The sequence below is a fragment of the Setaria italica genome, chromosome VI (genome assembly GCF_000263155.2).
Source record: "Setaria italica strain Yugu1 chromosome VI, Setaria_italica_v2.0, whole genome shotgun sequence".
NCBI lineage: Eukaryota > Viridiplantae > Streptophyta > Magnoliopsida > Poales > Poaceae > Setaria > Setaria italica.
In genome coordinates this window covers 20,906,380-20,924,615 of record NC_028455.1, presented here as the reverse complement: position 1 = coordinate 20,924,615, position 18,236 = coordinate 20,906,380, and positions in this window count along the sequence as shown.

Below are 18,236 nucleotides of genomic sequence, written 5' to 3'. Positions count from 1 at the left end.
TAACAAAAGTGGTTTCACATTTTTCAGAGTCTCCTATGATTTATTAAGCATTTAATAGCTTTTATACAAAATAATTTTTAGTGCCAGATACAGGATAGTAACATGCACTTGGACATTTTTAACTTAAACTAGACATCACCAGGAACCTATCAAAACTAGTTTCACATGTTTCCCATTTTCCTACCATTTCCTATGCATTTTCCAAGTTTCAGCTATTTAAATTAAATTTAAACCGAAAAAGGAAAACATGCTTTGCGACTAGGCCCTTAAATCTTTTGAAGCTTCACAACCAAGCCCTTACATCTGAGACCTAAGACCCTAGGAAATTATTTGGTTTTACAATGTCATCCTTCGGGGCTGGGCCGGCGGAGCTCTGGCAAAATCTGGTGAGCTCCGGCGATGGGGGTGCGAGCTAAGGGCTTGGGCATGACAAGGGGCTCATCGGGGGTCATCGGGCTGTGGGGGTCGAAGGCGGAGGAGGTCCGGCGGTGGTACTCTGCGAAGCAATGGCGGCACGGCTGTGAGAGATTCGTCTTCGGCGAAGGCGGCGGTGGAGAAGACCGGGGACAGGGCTAAGAAGGTGGAGTGTGGCTCTAGTGGTGCTCTGGAGGGCTCGGGTGGCGGTGGTGTGGCTTGAAGGCAGGAGCTCGATGGGCGGCAGTAATGGCAATGGCAAAGCTTGTGTGCGGGGGGTGAAAGGGTGGCACTGGTGAGCAGGGATCGGCAGCGGCAATGTGGCGAGAGGATAAGGCGAGTGTTGGGATAAGCTTGGCGTGCAATTGGGTAGGCCGGAGGTGGCCAGGCAGAGGCGGTAGACGGAGCAGCGCTAGGGGTGGCCGCCGGTGGCATCTGGGGTGCGCGCGTGCAGGGGTCGCGTTCGGCGGTTGGCTGGTGGCCATTTGGCATGGTGAGGAGGCGATAGCGTGGGTGCGGAGTGGGTAGCGGCCGCGCTCATCCCGTCTTGTCACCAATGGGGGTTGGCTGAGTGGCGGAGACCAGACAGGCGGCATGACATGGCGACGTCGGACACACCGTGCGCGATCACCGTGGATCCGGCGCACATGGGCTCGCCATGGCGCGCGAGGGCAGCAGCTTTCAAGCAAATTTTCTCTGAAAATTCAAACTGAAGTTTGAAATCTTCAAATGTAGAAGTTTGAACTGTAGACTACAACTTTTAAATCGTGATAGATTTGGAGATAAACTCGGTTGAAATATGGTAGAATGCGGGGCAAAGTTGGTTTGAATTTGACTTGAAATTGACCAAACATTGACCTAGTTTTTGAATTCATTCCACTCAAAATAAGAGAAAGTACAAATTATGAGAGTTGTTTAGTTTTATAAGGTCTACAACTTTTAAATTGGCAAAAAGTTGAGTTCTGATATGAAATTCTATTTTTAGATCCTACCCAAATAAGTGCCTTTTAGGGGTGTTTTTCACACTTATAAGGATTTGAAAGGTTTTTTAATTTGACCTTTGGCAAATTTGGTTTGTTTCTAATCTTTCCCCTAACTCTTGATTTGTACTCTTAAACTCTAGGGATGTCAGAACCTACCCCCCTTAAAAAGAATCTCATCATGAGATTCGGATGATGAAAACTAGTGTGGCTGTGCGTGTACTGCTTTGGTCGAATAGAAAACCGCGAAAACTTTTGTTGAGATATTCTTCAGCTTCCCATGTTGCCTCATCTTCGGTATGATGGCTCCATTGAATTTTGAACATTTTTACCACTTATTTCTGAGTTCTTCTTTCCTTACAATGAAGTATCTTGATTGAAAACTCCACATAGGAAAGATCCGGTTCTACCCATATTTCCTCTTGTTCGATGATCTCGGTTGGAACTCAAACACATTTCTTGAGTTGAGATACATGGAAGATATCATGGATAGAGGAGAGTCTAGGTGAAAGTTTCACTCGATAGGCAACGGGTCCACAAATTTCCGTGATTTCATATGGACCAATATATCTAGGAGTTAGTTTTCCTATTACTCCAAACCTCTTCACATCCTTGGTTTGTGAAACCCGAAGGTATATATGGTCACCAACTTTGAATTGCAATGGTTTCCTCCTCTTGTCGAAATAGCTCTTTTGCCTAGATTGGGCACCTTTAAGATGTTCTTGTATTATCCTTACTCTCTCTTCCACCTCAATTACCAAATCTGGCCCATATAATTTCCGCTCTCCAGCTTGGGACCTACTCAATGGAGTTTGACACTTGTGACCATACATGGCCTCAAAGGGTGCCATCTTCAAACTAGCTTGATAGAGTTATAAGAAAATTCCGCTCATAGTTAATAACACAAGCTGGAAGCATATCTTCAAGGATTTGATTTACCCTTTCCGTTTGTCCATCCGTCTAAGGGTGATAAGTTGAGCTGTGGATTAACTTAGTGCCAAGAGAAGCTTGCAACTATTCCCAGAAGCGTGCCACAAACTAAGCACCTCGATCGGAGATGATCATTTTGGGCACTCTTAAGTGGCTTGCTTTTACCCTTTGGCTAGTGTCGCATTCCGACACATATTTAGCAATCTCCAGTTTCATTCCGGCCCACCAAAAATTTTGTCGCAGGTCCTGATACATTTTGGTGCTACCCGGGTGAATAGAGATCATGGAGAGATGTGCCTCATCCAGGATTTGCTTTCGAAGATCGTGATTTGCTGGAACAACTAAGCAGTCCTGGAACCATGCAACTCCTTTCCAATATTGGCGGAAACTCTTATATCCTTTGTCCCCTTGAGAAAGCTTTTGCTTAATGAGTTTTATCTCTTCATCCCCTAGCTGTGCCATAATGATTTGATCGTGTAGGGTAGGTTCAATAGAGATTTGATTTAGTGCACCTTGAGGAACAATTTCCAAATTAAGCTTCCTCATCTCATAACATAAGGTTTCTATCAAGTTTTTTGCGGAAAGGCAATTGCAATGAGCCTAGAGGCTTAATGCGTCTGCAACCACGTTAGCCTTCCCGAGGTGATAATGTACCTCTATTTCATAATCCTTAATCAACTCCAACCATCTTCTTTGATGCATATTCAGATCAGCTTGAGTGAATATGTACTTGAGACTTTTAGGATCGGTGTAGATATTGCAGTGAACACCCATCAAATAATGTCTCCAGATCTTTAGAGCATGAATCACCGCTGCTAGCTCGAGATAATGCGTTAGGTAATTCTGCTCGTGAGGCCAAAGTGCACATGAAGCATAAGCAATGACTCGATTGTCTTGCATATGAATACAGCCGAGACAAGTGCCAGAGGCATCACAGTAAATGTCAAAGGGCTTTGTATTATCAGGTTGAGCTAAGACTGGTGTTGAGGTGAACAGCTTTCGCAAAGTGTGGAAAGCTTCTTCACACTTTTCGCTCCATGCAAACTTGACCCCTTTTTTAATAACTCGGTCATTGGCTTGGCTATCTTTGAGAAATCTAAAATGAAGCACCGGTAATATCCTGATAGACCAAGAAAACTTTTGATTTGATGAACGGAAGTGGGTGGCTTCCAGTCCATCTACTCTTGCACCTTGCTTGGGTCAACTGCTATGCCTTCACTGGATATGGTGTGTCCCAAGAATTTCACACTATCCAGCCAAAATTCGCACTTAGAAAACTTGGCATGGAGCTGATGATCTCTAAGGCGTTGAAGAACAATGCGGCGGTGTTGAGCATGCTCTTCTTTATTCTTGGAATATATGAGGACGTCATCAATGAAGACCACGATGAACTTGTCAAGCTCGGGCATAAACACTGAATTCATGAGATGCATGAAGTAGGCAGGAGCATTTGTGAGCCAAAAGGACATGACTAAGTACTCATATAATCCATATCGAGTAGAGAAGGCGGTCTTAGGAATGTCACTCGATCGGATTTTAATTTGATGATAGCTAGACTGGAGATCAATTTTGGAGAATACTCTAGCTCCGGCGAGTTGATCAAAAAGGACATCAATAAGGGGCAATGGATACTTATTCTTGATAGTCACCGCATTGAGAGGTCAATATTCTACGCACATCCTTAGACTATCATCCTTCTTCTTTACAAAGAGATCTGGGCAGCCCAAAGGTGATGTGCTTGGGCGAATGAAACCCTTATCTAATAGCTCCTGAAGCTGGGTTTTCATCTCTACCAATTTCACAGGCGGCATTCGATAAGGTCTCTTTGATATAGGTGCAGTGCTTGGCTGTAGGTCAATGGCAAATTCAATGTCCCTATCCGGGGGCATTCCTAGCAAGATATCCGCAAAAATATCAGCATACTCGCACACCATGGGAATATCCTCTAGTTAGGACTCTATTGCTAGAAAAGCGCATGAATTTATGCACCCTCGATCTGGCAAGTAAAGTGTGGAAAATCCATGTGTAGGTGAATTTATTTGGACGACCCGTGCTGCAATGTCTATCGTGACCTTATGTTGAATCATTCAATTCATCTCGAAAATTATATCTATGCCTTCCAGACCCAAGATAATAATGTTGGTTTTGAAAATTTTACTACCCAACTTGAGTGGCCCACGACACGTTATTTGGTCAGAAGCTATTTTACCACCAGGTGTTGAAATCATATAAGACCCTTTGGTGTGACAGAAACCCAATCCACATTTATCACTAAATTTTGTCCCAACAAATCTACGCGATGCACCAAAATCAAATAATATAACCGCAGGCTGGTTGTGGATAGAAAAAATACCTGTCATGACCAGTGCACCCTCAGGAAGATGGGCGAGAGTGGTGAAATTAAGCCTCCCTTGCTTGACCTGGACCTTCGGCCTCTTACCCTTGTTTGGGTTTAAGCCTTGTCCCTTGTTCTGGAGCCTATTATGTAGACATTCCTTTGCAAAATGATTCGGACTCCTGCAGGTGAATCATCGGTTACCATTGCCAGTGTGGGCTGGTTGTGGAGCATTTGTCCTTGGGCCTTGCTGCTGGAAGTTAGGGAAACATTGAGCTCCCTGCTGCTGAGGAGTTCTCTGAGGAACTCGGGGTGGAGCATTCGAAACCAGCCGAAACATTGGGCCCGAGGCACTAACTGAGGCCATTGGAGCCTTCCTCTTCTTGTCTGCCCTATGAGCCAAGATACAATCCTACTATGTGATCGCTAAATTCACTAGCTCATTATGACTATTCACCTTGATGGGATTCAGCCGTTCCCTGAGCTTGGTTTTGAGACCTATACGGAAGCGGTCCCTCTTCTTCTTATCGGTGTCAGCATGATAACCTGAGTACTGACACAAATTGTTGAAGGCCTGAGCATACTGGAGCACATTATGTGTGCCCTGAGTGAGTGCCAAGAACTCATTCAACTTTCTCTCCAATAAACCTTCTAGGATGTGATAGCCTCTGAAGGCAACCTTGAACTCATCCCATGAAACCACGTGATCAACCGGTAGCATAGCATGATAATGGTCCCACCATAGTCATGCGGAACCACGAAGCTGCTGTGCCGCGAACTTCGCCTTGTTCTCATCTAGACAAGGTGCCGTGAGGAGTGAGAACTTGGATTCGATGGTGCGAATCCAGGCGGCGGCATTCAGAGGCTCCTCTATCTTGTGGAACAAAGGGGGTTGGGTGCCCAAGAAGTCCTCATAACTTGTGATCTATGGCTGGTGGACATTCCTCCCACCGTGAGGAGGCTGCTGTTGCTGCTGTCCTTGGAAAAGATGTCGCAGCAATTCCGTTTGAGCAGCTAGTATTGCCTCCATAGAAGGCGGTGGTGGTGGTGGTGGTGGTTGTTGCTGCTCGCTGCCACTTGGTCCAAAACCAGAGGGGTTCTAGCGCATTCCATGCATCATCTGCAAGGGTGAACTTTTCTAATTAGTCACATAATTTTGAACCTTGCTCACAAGAAGATGAACAAGGTAAAACATGTGCGGAAAGTTAAAGTTCATCATGCAGTTAAACATTGCGAGCAGAAAACTGTTGCTTAAGAGAAAATTCATATGTCCTGACTCAACCGCACATAAATTATTGTCTTTGGTCATAGAGTAGGAAATTTAATGTACTACAATTTTGTTATTCAACTCAGAGACCAATTCAAACATTATGTAGGCCAAAAAATTCCATCTTTACATCTCTGTCCTAGCTGTTTTTCAGCACGCCAAGCTGTGATGTTTTGCTCATAACTCTAGTTAGGAAAGTCCAATGATGCTTAAATTTTGTGAGCATTCAGACTATAAAACTAGTCACAACTTTTGTATTCATCAAACAGCTCAGAGATGAAAGCAAACTGGGGTAAAAATTCGAACACATTTCTGCTGCGGAAAGTTGGTCATTAACATGCCGGTTACATCGAGATCAAGTTTTTGGGGACAAACCCCCATTACCATGGGTCACATCCATAGCATCTGCTATGCAAAATAATACTCAACTCTAAGTTAGCCTATTACATCCATATCCAAAATTAGGCTACACCGAGGAGTATACACAAACCATCTCTAACATCTAAAAATCATCCAAGTCATTAACTGAGACGCTAAGCATCAGAGAGTGAACTCCCCAAAGTGGTAGCTGTGGTGCTCCACTCTCTACGTCCATGCTGGAAACACCCTCTATCTCCTCGGATCCTCTTCCTCATCCATGACCACGGGAGGGACTTGCATAGCGGCCTCCTGCTCATGATGCATCTCGATATGATCATTAGCATCCTCCAACATCATGTTGAGATCATGGATCTGACCCACCAAGACCTCCATATCAACCCCTCTGTCATCTAACTCCTGCTGGAGCTCTCCCATCTAAGTCTCCATCTAGGCAGTCTGTATGTCCTTGTCCACTATCTCCAACAAGAGGTCAATCATCTGGGCGGTTGATCTCATTGAACGAGATCTGATTGGCTTGAGCCAGATCGGTCAACTTAGCCATAGCCTCACCCCTGAGAGCCTGCAGCCGGTACAGTGCATTCATGCACTGAGCTGTAGTGAAGATAGTCTCCTGGTGGCGGCGGAGAAGACTGGGAAGGGCACAGGAAGGTGGCGTGTGGCTCTAGTGGCACTTTGGAGGGCTCGGGTGGCGGCATTGTGGCTCGGAGGCAGGAGCTCGACGGCGGAAGCAATAGCGACGGTGGAGCTTCGGTGTGGGGGTGAAAGGGTGGTGCCGGCGAGCTGGGCATGGCCCTTTTATAGCGGAAAAGCGGCAGGAGGATAAGGCGACACCCATGATGAGCTCATGGTGCACTGGGTAGGCCGGTGGTGGCTCGACACTGGCGGCAGGAGGGGGTGCACCGGGACTGGACGGGAGGGCGCGTGGTGCTGCACGCCCTTGTGGCCCGTGTTCTGCGGTTGGCCGGCGAAGATGTGGCATGGGGAGGGGGAGATTGCACGGTGCGCTAAGTGTGTGAAGGCCGGGCTCATCCCATCTTGTCGCCGATGGCTGTTGGCCGACGGTGCCGCGCCAGCCGAGCGGCGCAATGTGGCACCGATGCCCACGCCGTGCGCGATCATCGCGATCCCGGTGCACGTGCGGTTGCCATGGTGCGCATGGGCAGCATATTTCAGGCAAAATTTCCCCAAAATTTTAAACCAAAATTCAAATTCTTCTAATACAAAAGTTGGAGTTTGAACCCTGGGCTACAACTTCTACAAAAGCTGACTGGTAAAAGACACAACAGATTTGGAGATAAAATTATCGAAACTTTGGTGGAACGCTGGGCAGAGGTGAATTTGAATTTGGCTTGAAATTGACCAAATTTTGAACTTGTTTTTGAATGCCTTCCACTTAAAATCAGAGAAAGTGCAAAATATGAAAGTTATTTAGTTTTAAAATTTCTACAACTTTTATATTGGCCAAAAGTTGAGTTTCTATATAAAAATCTGTTTTTTATTTCATACCCAATTAAGTGCATTTAAGGGGTGTTTTCAACACTTAGAAGAATTTGAAGTTTTTTTGAATTTGACATTTGGCAAGTTTGGTTTGTTTCTATTCTCCTCCTTAATTTCTCTTGTTTTGTTCTTTTAAATACTAGGGATGTCACATGATGAGCCCAAGTAATTTCCCAGATGGCACGCCAAAAATGCACTTGGTCAGGTTGCGCTTCCATTGGAACTCCCGCGGACTTGTGAAAGTTTCTTCTAGATCTGCAATCAGGTCATTGGGGTTTCTGGTCTATACGACTACGTCGTCCATATATGCCTCCACGTTGTGGTGTAGCTGCTTCTTGAAGCACTCCTGGATGGCTCGTTGGTAAGTCACGCTAGCGTTTTTCAACCGAAACGATATTGTTGTGTAGTAGAAAGCTCCATATGGGGTGATGAACGCAGTCTTAATCTGGACCTCTTCTGTGAGAGCTATCCGGTGATACCCCAAGTAACAATCAAGGAAATTGAGTAGGGTGCAGCCAGCTGTGGAGTTGATGACTTGATCAATCCTTGGTAGCCCAAAGGGATCCTTTGGACAATGCTTGTTGAGGTCGGTGTAGTCGATGCACATTCGCCACTCATTGTTGTTTTTCTTCTTGACCAGGATGGGATTGGTGAGCCACTTTGGATGGAAGACTTCTATGATGAAGCCCGCTACGAGTAGTTTGGCCAACTCCTCTTTGATAGCTTCCCTTCTATCTTGGCAAACCTGCGTAGGAGCTACCTCTTCGGTGTAGCTTTTGGATTTACGTTTAGTGAGTGCTCGAACTCCCTGGGCACCCTTGGCATGTCTGCTAGTTTCCACACGAAGATGTCACGATTGGCCCGAAGGAAGCTCATGAGTGTGCTTTCCTATTTAGGATCCAGCTTTGTGCCTATCAAGGCTGTCTTGGAGCTATCACAGGTCTCAAGGTCAATGGCTTTGATGTCGACTTTTTTCACCAGTTTGACCTTGGCTACCCCTGACTTCTTCTTTGGTATCTCCAGTTCTTCGTTGGACAACTTCTTGGATGCTGTGAAGACTTGCATCATTGAATTTGGCACTTTAGTAGTTGCTACGAGTTCCACAACTTCTATGTCGCAGTCGTATGATATTTTCAAGTCTCCACGCAAGGATAGTACTCATTTGGGTCTCGCCATCTTGAGTACTAAGTACACATAATGCGGGATAGCCATGAATTTGGCCAGTGCTAGTCTTCCAAGGATGGCGTGGTATGATGTTTCGAAGTCAGCCACCTTGAATCTGATGTGCTTCGTCCGGTAGTGGTCTTTGCTCCCAAAGGTGTGGCAAGACCACCTGACCAAGGGGTACAACCGTGTTTCCTAGAAAAATGCCATAGAATGGAGAGTTCATGTCAGTTAGCATGTCGGTGATGTCGAGGCCCTTCAGTGTTTTGGAAAATAGGATGTAGAGGCCACAGCTGCCATCGATGAGTACTTTGGTGAGTCTAGAACCTGCGACCACTGGATCTAGGACTAAAGGGTAGCGCCCTAGATCTGAGAAACTTGTCCATTGGTCTGCCTTGGAGAAGGTAATAGGCACCTCCGACCATTTGAGGAAAGTAGACGCTGCAAGTTCAATGGACATGATCTCCCGTAGGGTAAGCTTGTGGGACCGCTTGGTGGGGAATCCCAATGAGCCACCAAAGATGACGTTGACGGTGTATGACAGGTTCTAAAAGTTGCCGTTCTCCCAACCGTCTTCGTCTTCCTTGGCTTTGCACTTGTATTTGGTGCTAGACGGTTTTGGCACGTCCTTCATAGCTTTGTGCAAGCTAAAGCAATCCCACGCAGAGTGCTTGTGGTACGGGTGCCATGGACACTATTTCTTGAGCACATCATTGAACGAGCGCCTGTATGAGTTCTTGTTACCACTATTCTTGGACAAGCGCTGCATCACCGGGACTATGTTGTCTGGCTTGCGCTTGTGGTTCTGACTTGCCGAGTAGTTACTTTGGTTGTCGTTATTGGGGTGATCATTACGGTTCTTGTTGTTGTTCCGGCCCTTGCTACAGTTGGACTCGAACCTTTTGATCTCCTCGTCTTCTTCGCCCGCCCAAGTCTGAGCCATAACCTTTAAGGATTTGACGCTGCTTTGGGCACCTCCTTCCAAAGTCTTGGAATATCCAGCGGTCGGAGAGGCTATTCTGGAAGTAGTCAATGATGTCATTCTCTGTGACATCAATGATTCTGGTTTTTTATCAAAGAAACGACGTATGTAGCTGCCCAGAGTCTCGCCTTGCTGCTGCTTGATCTAGGACAAGTCGATTCTGTTGCCGGGATGCTGCATTGCCCTAGCATAGTTACTGGTGAACACCTTCTTCAGATCCTCCCACGAGTTTCCTGCAAGCGACTCGAGCCATGTTAGAGACACTGCCTCCATGCAGATGGGGAAGTATACTACATTGATGTCGTTGTTGCCATCAGTAGTTTGTACTGCCAGCAAGTCGCATCGGATCCATTGCACTGGATCTTGTTTGCCATCTTACTTGGTGATTCCTGGGAGTTTGAACTCGTTGGGTAGAACTATCCTACTAACGCACCTAGAGAGGGCAGGAAACCCGTCAATGTCGTCTCCAAGGTGATCAACTTCTTCATCGCGCTCATGACATTGGCTATCAATGATTGTACGGGCATCACGGTTGGAGTTGATCTTGTTGTGGAGGTCTTCTATGGGGCGTTTGGGCTCTGGATGACTGCCTCAGTGGCCACGGCCTCCCGATGCTCCTGTTCGGCTTCCTTTGCCTCCACCTTGACATGGTCTAGTGCCCTCTGACTGCTTTATGCGGAGGGTTGTTGCTGATCTGACATGGTCTCTGCAGGGGGTCATTGCTAATTTGACTTGATCTCTGGCTGCTAGCATGATGGCTTCGGTCTGAGCAGTCCACCGATTGTATAGTGATCGAGTTGCTCGTATGCTCGCTCGGCTAGTTCTGCGAATGCACAAGTGTACTTGTTATGAGGTATTGCTTGCAAGATGAGATCAATAGATACCATAGTAGCCAGGGGAGTGCGATGTTAACGCCCTCGGACTGCCTTGAAGGCATCATCCATAGTTTGGATTGGTAGGGCTTCCTTCAGGTGATGGCGACACTCTGCTCTTGAGGCATTCCTTGCTCTGTGTTGTCCGTTGGGCATCAGTTTCCTCCCCATCTACATCAACAGTCAACTCGTCATTGGACACCTTGTTTGGATAACGCTCATGTCATTGGTCCCTATCCCGTTCACTTTCGTCTTCGTTAGCAGCGCCAAGGATGACAAAGACTTCTTGTTCTAGAGAATAACTTCCTAAGCTTGACATGATGACCTCTGTGGTACCGCCTTCTTCGTAGATGGGCAACAAAGGAGCTCCCTCTTGGTATGGGAGAGTGTTGAGATAGGCGATGAGGCTAGAATCATTGTCTCTGTCAAGAGGAGGTGGCTTCATGTTGGACTAGTAGATGAATCTACCTTGTGGAGTAGATATAATTACTAGGTCCCACTATGGACCTGTAAAGGAGTCTCCTCATTTGGATGCAAGTAGTAGTTGAGGTCCTTGACCTTATCTGTGTCGGATTGTGATCAGGACAAGGCTGCCTGGTAAAAAGTGGTCGCGTTACGAAGTCCAAATGGGAATCTACTATGGGAGTAGTCCAACTCGTACGATGGCTGCCGCGCTGGCTCGTGCAAGTCAATCCAACTAAGAGAAAGTCAATTTGTACTTGAACTTGTCCCCCCAGCCCCTAACTAGGTCATAAATTGAAAATTTGCCGAAATTCTTGATGAGATCTTCCAGTGCATTACGATGGAGCTTCGTGGTTGACTACTTCTCTAGGCCCGACGCGATGTGGCGGAGAAAACTTTTGGCGCTATCCGCAACACAAACCCAAGAGCTGAAGACAAACATCGTGCCTTCTTTGAACACAATGGTTGACCTGATGATGACTTGAGTCATCGAGTTCGGCAGCGGATTCTCGGCGAGAGCCCCTACCTGGCGTGCTAGCTGTTGGTGTTAAGACTCGGCAACCTACCAAGGGGGTGCCCGAGTGTGGCGGAACCACCTCGGATTAGCTTGATTAAGCAGGGTTAAGCCGCCTAGCATGCGACACTCCTGCCTAAACCGAGCTAACACGAAGTGCCGTTGGATTTCATCCGATTTAACCACTTAAACAGGATCGAGTTTAGCAAACCCACACGAAGGTGAGTGGTTACAGAGAACACAACAAGTTCGCTGAGTTAAACAAGTTTTACCCATTTAGTTCGGCCATAAAATCCAACATCAGAGTTTTACAAGATTCAAAAGAACAACAGAGAAACACTAGCGGAAGACTTCGTCGGGGTCGGATGTCCGGGCGAGGCCAGCCGGAACATCACTGAGTCCTCTCCTCGCCGTCCGAGGAAGGATCCCACTCGACCGTCCAGCCTGGCGGGAGCTGGGGCGGCCAAGCACCAACCAGAGAGGGGTCGGACGCAGCAACTTCACCTGAAAAACAGGAGCCACAACAGGGCTGAGCTACTAAGCTCAACAAGACTTAACCGATAGGAGTAAGAACTACTCCTCCTTCTAGACATGCAAGCTGTTTGGCTGAGGGTTTGTTTGCCAAAAGCACTAAGTAAAACCCTACTTTCAAGTTTTAGCTCCGATTCTAAGTTCATTTACCAGTCTAGGTTGTGCAACCTATTCTAAGCAATCATAGAACCAAGCAAGATGTGTAGATATAACAACAACATTGCCATCATCAGATTCCTCATTTACTGAGGGTGACATAGCGATCAAGCAATCTCAAACTGTGAGAGGCAGACGAATCGATCCGAGTTCTTTAACCATGCATGGTGAACCTAGCCTCACGACATCCGCGCACCCGGAGGTCGCTTCCTGTGTCGGCCTTCCTCATCGATCCCCTAACCCGTGTCGGGCCTATTTCCTTTGGTGCAAGGTTCCACAGACCCAGCCTCTGCCGTTCTGTGACCACGCTTGCCACCACGTGCGACAACCAGCAGGGGAAACTCCGTTCCAAGAACAATGGGGCGACCGCTCACGTCTAGGTTCAATCCGGTACTAGGCTTCCTCATCCCATACTAAGTATGAGGCTAGTACTTTCAAACACTTGATCACGAACACCACCACTGTCGGGCCTTAGCAAGATTTCATAGACAGACGGGGCGACCATCCGACCACCAAAACGTTACCCAACCCTGCCCCGTCCATCGTCCTTATAGTTATAACAGGAGAGTAAACATGCACTCCTACAACTCGCGAGTGACAGGAAATCACTCGACTTTTACCGTCTCCTAGTTAAGCAATGCAGCTACTCGGTCCAACAGCTAGTGCTCAGATCATGGGTTAACTGAGTCATGCATCTAGGGTTTCACACAACTCCTATACGTAAATGCACAAGCATATTACAGAAGGCATGTGCAAGTTTGGTAAACACTCAAGGTTTTCATGCAACCGGGGCTTGCCTTCAAGCAAGGAGGAAGGGAACTGCTCGACTTCTGGGCGACTTCGGCTTCGGAGGACAGGAGCTCGGCTACAGCTTCTTCTTCTGGCGCCGGGTGAAGCTCGTAGAAACCGTCGGCGAGGTGCAGCTCTACACGAATGCAATGCAAGGGTTAGCTTAGACAGTTATTTCAACAGCAACACTGGCTCGCCTGAGCCCAGAAACTTGCGACAAAGAGCAGGAGGTTATGGTGGTTCGAGAGAGCTGATGATGATCAAGAGGTAAGGGTAGGAAAGGAACTAGTGGTTTGATCCTTGAACTAGAGGATGTGATAAATTGGGGGTCCTTAGACGCAAGCGCTGAAGGGTTCCCAAGTTTTACACATACACCCTCGAGTTGAAGAAAAAGATCATACCCAAGCCCTCGGGCGAGGCGGATAAGGGTCGGCGGAACAGATAGGATCGGGCGAGACGGAACCGGGGTCGGGCGGATAGGAGGGGTCGGGCGAGACGGACTGGGGTCGGCAACTCACCTTCTTCCTGAAAGGAAAGCTTGGGGTCGGGAAGAAGCAGACTTGGGTGGAGGGAACTAAGGTTTGAACAGAAGCTAAGACCGGCAATGCTCCGGCGGCGGCGCTGCTCCTTGCGGATCACAAGAGAGCTTTCACGCAGCACGGAGGAGCAAGCTGCTGGGTGACTTGGAGAAAACTGAGAGAGAACTGAGAGAAGAACTCCTCAAGAACTGGGTGGGTGGCGCTAGGAGCTTGAGCAGGGAGCTAGAGAAGGCTGAAGGCAACAAGGGCGGAGGGAACTCCGGCGACGGGGGCATTCCTTTTATAGCTGCTGGAGCGGAGGAAAGGAAACGGCGCGGAGAGAGAGAAGGGGAGCGGCGCGAAGGCCGGGGAGAAGCAATGGAGTGCTCTGCCAGGGCGGCGATTGAGTGAAGAGGGCGGTGGTGCAGAACTCCGGGGGTGACGCCAGCGATAATTGCGTTCTGTCGTCAGGGCGGCGTAGGAGCGGGTAGACTGGTGGTTGAGATTTGGCGGAAAGCGGGCGTCGCCGTGCGGAAGAGGTGATAGAAGCGACCGGTTTAACGGCGCTAGAATCGAGGGCGCACAGGTGAGAAGACAGGCGGACGCGGGCGCGGGGGAGAGCGCGGAACAACAAATTGTCGGGCGGCTTCTGACAGAGCGGGGGAAAGGAACTGTCGCGGCCGCGGTCGGGGTTGGCGGTGGAGGATTCGTCGTGTAGCGGCGACCGGGCGGCGCGACTGTGGCTGAAGGGATGGAAAAGACGGGCGACATCGGGCTCTGGGGCCAGGATCTGGTGGCGTGATGATGGGCGCGGGAGGCGAGGCTCTGGAGAAAGGGGTGCAGAGGGCTTCCGCTGCCATTGGGGAAAGGGGGCGCGGGAACCCACTCGGTTGCTTGCCAGAGACAAAACTGAGCGGCAGGCATCGGAGAAGACGAGCCACGCGGCAGGAAGACTCTGAGGCGGCCATGCAACTCGAGTGCGGCTGTCGCGGGGGATCTGGAAAAGATCTCGCGGGTCCACCGGTGGATAGATCGGACGGGTGAGGAAGATTAGCAGAATCCGACGGTGGGCTGAGCTCGCCGGGGTCGGAAGAGGAGCGAAGCGGGAAGGGATCGGATCTCAGGGGTCGGGACCGGGGAAAAACTGAGCACTTAGGTGCGGTCAAGCAAGACAGCTGACTAAGGTTAAGGGCTGCGATCAAGACTAACTGGAAAGGCTTAGGGGTCGGTCGTTACACCGAGGTGGTGTTTTGGTTGGTGGGGCTCATTGAGATTAGAACTTGAAGGTAAATGTAGACACACGATTAAGATAGGTTCGGGCGCTGAAATGCATAATACCCTACGTCCTGTGTGTTAGTTTGATTGAATTGCTTTGGAAGGGGTCCCTACCTCACCTTATATACACGGGGGCAGGGCTACAGGTCAGTTAGTTACAAGAGGACTAGTAGGATACAACTAGAGAAGTCCTACTCTGTTACAACGAGTTCTTTCCTAATCCTCGACTAGTTCCTGCCTTTCCACATAGATTACGCAGTCCTGCACCATGGTCTCTATGTCTGGTGCATCTTGATTTCCAGCCCCATATTTGGGACTATTCAAACCTTATGGTGGGCCCATAGATATATGTACGACAAGTCCTCGAGTACTTTTTAGCCGAATGTAGCAGAACTGAGTACTTTTGAAATCTCCACCAACTACTCTTAATACTCCAAAAATTGCCATGAGGTTGGAATGTGCTCAAGTCTCATGAAACATGACTTTGTAATCTTCATCCTTGAGTTTTTCAGGAAGTGCGACGAAAGTCACACTCCATATGGAGTAGCCTTGAGCCTAAGGTTTAATTGAAGAATCAGACTGAGGGTCAATCTGTAATTTGCATCACATCCCCCATAAAAACTGGAGAAAAAACTTTTTGTTGATGGACACATGGCACACAGCTCCTGAGCCTTTAGCCGACTAGTTTGCTGGGTATAAGGGCCAACCTTTGGTCAATATGACCATCTCTGGAAAATAATCTTATCTCTTCCCGAAATAAAGGCAACTGCCAATCAGATTCCCTAATTTTAAGGAATCTTGTGAATCAAAAAGATCCACTTCTCAAGTTCATTGTGGTGCTATAAATAACGAGGGAATTTGTCACCCATGAAAACCTAGAACCAAAGCAGCTAAAATAGGCTGATCGTCCTGCTCCCACATGAGCCGATCGGCCTGGCATCTTTTTGCGCACCCAGAGCCCCATCTTCGAGTAGAGGTTGGGTAATATTTTTCATAATTTATTTCTATATATAATAGGTACGCTACGCTCGTGAAAAATTAGGTTTATGCTTATTGAAAATCTGGTTTTTCTAGTTAGAGTTTTCTAAGCCATTTATTTTTGTTTCTTTCAAAATTCTCTCTATGTTTTTAGCTAAAATTAGGAACCCAACACCATAACCATGCATGGTAAAAATTAAAAATTATTTAGTCTAATTTGATAGACTAACTATCTTTGAATTAACCTAAATTAATGTGGTCAAGAATTCTTGATCTATATTAATTTTTGACAATGAACTTCACCTCTGATTTACATAATGGCCCGGTGGTTGCATTGAGCACTATTTTATTTTTCAAAATTAGAGTTGACTTTTTATGTTGAGAACAATAAAATAACAACCAAGCATTGATCATTTTTGAGCCATTGCTTCTGCATTTTGCTTTGCTCTCTCGCATCGACAAGAAACCCCGACATGCTCTCCGTTTTTTCTCTGTGTAGGAACCATGAAAAATGAAAATGTCAATCAAAGAAAAGAGCATGTTAAAGAGCACGTCATGAAAGTCCCCAATCGGAGGATCAGCACCAAACCTTTCTTTGAGTTGATGGAAGGATGTGATAAGGAAGAACAACAACCGAGTAATGGACAAAACAACCATTGAAGAAGGCAGGAGCAGATGGAATAATTAGAAACATCACACTCTTGTTTTTGCATGTCTTTCTCCCCTCCTCATTTCTCATATCACAAGTTGTGGCAGTGTCAGCATGTTTCCAAAAATTTTTTAGCGTGCCTGTCAAATGGAACGTTCATCACATTGAGCTTAATTTCATATGATTAATATTGATGTTGTTGTTTATGCTATGATGGATCTTGCTGGCTTGTTGATTATTGTATTTAGTTATGCATAGCTTGATAAGTGCTCCCTGAATATGACTTAAAATGAATTTAATGCAAGCTAATTTTTGTGGAGATTAAATGACTTTTATTAAGACCCACATAATTCTTGCTGCTCTCTTATTTAAATTTACTGAAGGCTTATTTTTGTTTTAATGAAATAATTCTTGCAAGAGCTCTATCCTATCCAAAGCCATATTTATGCCTTCATGATAAACCGTAGATTGCAAGTTTATGTTTTAGATGAATTGGATTAGGATTGATTTTGGTTGTATGAGACTTAGAAGCTAGTCTGAAATGGACCCGAATTCCCATTTCTGAGAATTCAAGCCTACGCACCTCGGTGATAGTCCCAGGAAGGCGTGCAAATCCCTATCTCAAGTAGTACAAATCCATACAAACATAGAAACAAAGAGAAAAATAGAGTACAAACATCATTATAGATAGCATGAGTATGTATACATCTCAGCAGCGCATGCCGATACAAGTCCATTAGGACTGAATCAAGAAAGGTAAAACATCTACGTAGCGAAAACAAAACCTATGGTGAACTCCATCTTCACAGGCAACTCGAGCGAAGCAGTATCCCTAGTCCTACCATCCGTCATTGATGAAGTCATAGTCGGGCTCCGACCCTAAAAAGCCAACATTTACTCGAGAAGCAGGTAGGCCATGTCAACTCCCAAAAGTAGCAAGCCAAGGAAACAGGGGAATTATACTATATGCATGGGTTAAACCTATATATGGATGTAGAGGTTTATGCAGCAGCAGCAGTAGCAACAACAAATCAAGGAAGCAAAGCACATTATCCTGAGGTTAACACCTCAACAAAGAAGTCTGCCCAAAACACCGGACCCTTCACCCAAGGGTCCAGCTCCCAAACACACTAGGCGATGTGAGAGCTCCCTCCCCTCACATCTCAACGACAATCGCCGATCTATCTGAAAAGAGGGAAGGTAGAAGCACAAGAAAAGTCTAGTCAGAAGTAGCCATAGTCAACAGCACTATCCATAACCAGTGGACATGGACTATAGCTATAGCTTTATACACTCTGCAGAGGTTATACAACTGTACCCGCACGGATAGAGCCTCAATGGTAGCTAGCCATCCAAACCCCACCTAACAGCCGAAGCCCTAGTAAGTGGATAGCTCACTCCTGTTTCCTCAAGTCTGGAACCATCCTCAGCAGCAGGGCACGCCATCACCAGACCTCGAAGCTGTGAAACCTACCCACGCCGGGGTGCAGTCTGCTCAGAGCAGGCCACCGCCTTGAACTCCTTACACGATCCTCCAATCTG